Consider the following 3,964-nt stretch of genomic DNA (forward strand, 5'->3'; position numbering starts at 1 on the left):
CCTTTAAAAAGGATAAAGATATTTAAAAGCAACTATTAGTGAGTGACAAAATGACAAAGTGACAAATGACAAAAGCTACAGAAAAGGAAGAAAATCCAGAAGAGCTGAGAGTTTGGGAATAATAGAAAAATTGAGATTAGAAGCTTTTCTGAGGCCAAGAATAGGTGTATTGGGTATTAGGAAGTGGGTAAGATGGAAGGATAATTGATACATTGTTGCTAGAGAGTGGCTTCTGTAATTTGCAATTTCTAAATTGGAGCAATTCCAGGAAATGGACATGGGATGTGAATGATAAGAATACAGGTCCCTGGAATTGAGAACCAAAGAACTGTAAGGCTAAAGAGATTTCAATGTAAAAGAACTTAAATAAGAGAAAATGATGTTTCAATCACATAACCTAGTTCTCAAAGGAGCATGCTTTTTATAGTATTTAGAGTACGCAATGGGGAATTAAGGATCTCCCCCAAGCCCAGGAAAAAATGAAGAAGCATCCAGCATCCACTTGAAAGAACATTAGCAAAGTATATTATTTGCAAAAAGTTCTGAAAGGTACAAACCAGGCAAAAATGAGTTTAGGATCTAATAAATCTCAGACTGCTTTGTTTCTTTCTATTTATACATGAAGACCATGGGTCATTGGCTTGGCTCTAGTTTTCCTTGTTTTGCTGTTCACCATGATCCATAGGAATGCAACCAAGATTATTATTATTCTTATCCATGATGAAAAATGAAGATGAAGTACATCATATGCATAAAGAATGTATTATTTGGCCTGCAAATTACTGAATTCTTGATTTAACTAAATGCCTTCTGATAGAGTTTAATTGCATTCCAATGAACAATAAAAGTGCAAAAGTTATAAGAGCCCAAATTGGTTAAACCAAGGGTTGCATAAAAACAACAATGAAACAAAGAAAAAAAGCCACATAAACTTTAAATTTGATTAGAAGAATAGTATAAGTCTGTGGCTAAAATAAGGTAAAGCAAAAACTAGATTCAACTGAAAAAGGGAGGAAATTCTCTGATGATATTAAGCACAAGAGTAACAGTTTGATGAAGAAGAAAATACAAATGTTTAATGAAAATCAAAGAAGTGAACCACTGAATCAGGTGAAAAGAAAACAAACACTAATACATATTATTTACAGGTATACTTTAATATTTTGAGGATGATCAATTTTTACAACTTCTATTTGAAGCGCACAAACAAATGAGCACAAATTATAGTATAAGACATAGACAGCATTGACATTTCTGATAACGAAGAGTTGATTGGCTGCAAAATATTTCTAAAGAATTCTTCCATTATCCTTTGTTTTCTCCTATAATATCATCTTCTTCGTTCTGTATCCTTTAGAATCAAAATTCTTAGAAAAAGCAATCTATACTTGCTTTTTTCATTCCTTCTAATTCTCTCTTTTACTGCTCACCACTCTCATGAAACTGATCTACCCAAGGTCCTAATGACTCATGCTAGTGACCAAATCCAATAACCTGTTTCCAGTTATCATTCTACCAGACCTTTCTGGAACATCCATACTACTGACCAAACATTTTCTGACTCATATGACACTGCATTCTCGTTTCTGGTCAACAGTCTTATTTTAAAAATCAATTGCTTCTTCTTGCTTCATTTACCTTTTAAATGTACATTTAAGAAGCATTTAAAATTTTCTTTTTTAGACCAATATTATATTTTGCAGAGGAATTAGAAAATTGCAAGAACAAAAACAAAATATAAAAACTAATAATGCCAAAAGCCAAGAGTGTACTACTAGAATTTGTACTACAGCAGTCTGTATTTTATTTATAAACAAATATAAATAAGAAAAATATGCACTCTTACTCTTTATACACTTTTTAAGAACCTGCTTAAATCGACAGAATTGAAGGGAAAAAGGCAGTTCTACAATAAGAAACTTCAATATTCTACTTTTAACAATGAACAGAGCCACCACCAAGAAGAGTAATAAAGGAACTAGAAAACCAGAATAACACTATATACCAATTAGACCTAACAGATAAATAGAACACTTAAGAATATCAGTTTATACATACTTTTCATATACACATGAAATACTCCAGAACAGACCATAAGCTAGTTTAAAAATCAAGTCTTTTTTTTTAAATAAATTTTTTAAAATTTTTATTTATTTATGATAGTCAGAGAGAGAGAGAGAGAGAGAGAGAGAGAGAGGCAGAGACACAGGCAGAGGGAGAAGCAGGCTCCATGCACCGGGAGCCCGATGTGGGATTCGATCCCGGGTCTCCAGGATCGCGCCCTGGGCCAAAAGCAGGCGCAAAACCCCTGCGCCACCCAGGGATCCCAAAAATCAAGTCTTTATACATTTAAAAGTTGAAATCACATAAAATATTTTTTTCTAATAACAGTGGGATGAAACTAGAAATAAGCAGCAGAAGGAAAACTAAAAAACTCACAAATATTATGGACATTAAACAACACACTCTTCAAATAACCGATGGGTCAAAGAAGCAATCACAAGGGAAATTACAAAATACCTTCAAAAGAATGGGAATAAAATCACAACATATTAAAACTTATTGGATACAGTAAAAAACATTGCCTACAGGGAAATTTACTGCTATAAATGTGTACATTAACAAAGAAGATCTCAAATCAATTGTACACATTAAGAAGCTAGAGAAAAGTGCAAACCAAACTGTAAGCTGGCACAGGGAGAAAATAATAAAGATTTAAGTGGTGGTAAACAAAACAGAACAGAATAACAGTAAAGAAAATCAACAAAACCAAAAATTAGTTCTTTAAAGAGATCAACAAAATATAAATTTTTACCTAGTTTGGTTATAATAAAAGAATAAAAGCTTAAGTTAAATTACTAAAATCAGAAATGAAAATGGGGACATTACTACTGATTTTACAGAAATAAAAAGAATTGAGAGAATACTATGAGTAATTAATATGCCAAAAAATTGGATAACCTGGATGAAATGGGTGAATAACTAGAAATAATGAAATGAGCAAAATGAACCCAGAAAAAATAGAAAATATGAATATACTCAAACATGGAGATTAAATCAGTGATAAAGAAGTGTCCAACAAACAAAAGCCCAGGACCTGATGGCCTCACTAGTGAATTCTATCATTTTAAATTAAGAATTAACACCAATACTCTTCATACTCTTCCAAAAATTGAAGAGAAGGAAACAAGTCTAAACTCACCCTAAGAGACCACTATTACCCTGATGCCAAAAGTAAAGACATTAGAAGAAAACCATAGGCCAATACCCCTTGCTAATATCGGTGTAAAAATTCTCAACAAAATACTAGCAAACAGAATTCAATAGCATGTTAAAAGGATTATATACCATGGCCAAAGGAGATTTATTCCTGGAATGCAAGGGATTCCTTCATATTAAGATACAAAAACCAATCCATGTATTACATCACTTAATAGAATCAAAGGAAAAATCCCCACATGATCACTTCAATGAGTCTGAGAACCTGACAAAATCCAATCTTTTCATTATAAAAACACTCAATTTCCTAAGGTACTAGGAAAAGAAGGGATGTTCTATAAAGGGCATATTTGTAAAATGAGAGAGAACTATATACTCAATGGTAAAGTCTTAAGAGTAAGATTAGGAAGAAGGAAAGGATGACCACCTGTTTTCACCAATCAGTTCAACAAGTGTCTATAAGTTCTTAACAGAGCAATTAGGCAAGAAAAAAAGAATAAAGGGCATCCATTTAGAAAAGGAGAAGTATAATTATTTCTAACAATAGACATGATCTTGTATGTAGAAAATCTTAAGAAAATTTAGAATAAATTTAGAATAAATGAATTCATCAAAGTAACAGGATAAAACAATCAACACACAAAAATCTTGTATTTCTATACACTAGCAATGAATAATCCAAAAAGGAAATTAAGAAAATTCCATTTGCAATAGTATCAAAAGGAATAAAATACTGAGGGGCCAC

General features: G+C 32.0%; 1 protein-coding gene across 1 annotated transcript in view; it reads right to left on the reverse strand.

The window, feature by feature from the left end:
• The window catches only part of MICU2 (mitochondrial calcium uptake 2), a 131,650-nt gene that overhangs the window by 84,782 nt on the left and 42,904 nt on the right, over nucleotides 1-3,964 (reverse strand). The gene's annotated exons all lie outside the window — the stretch shown is intronic.

Source organism: Vulpes vulpes, chromosome 9, assembly GCF_048418805.1.
Source record: "Vulpes vulpes isolate BD-2025 chromosome 9, VulVul3, whole genome shotgun sequence".
Classification (NCBI taxonomy): Eukaryota; Metazoa; Chordata; class Mammalia; order Carnivora; family Canidae; genus Vulpes; species Vulpes vulpes.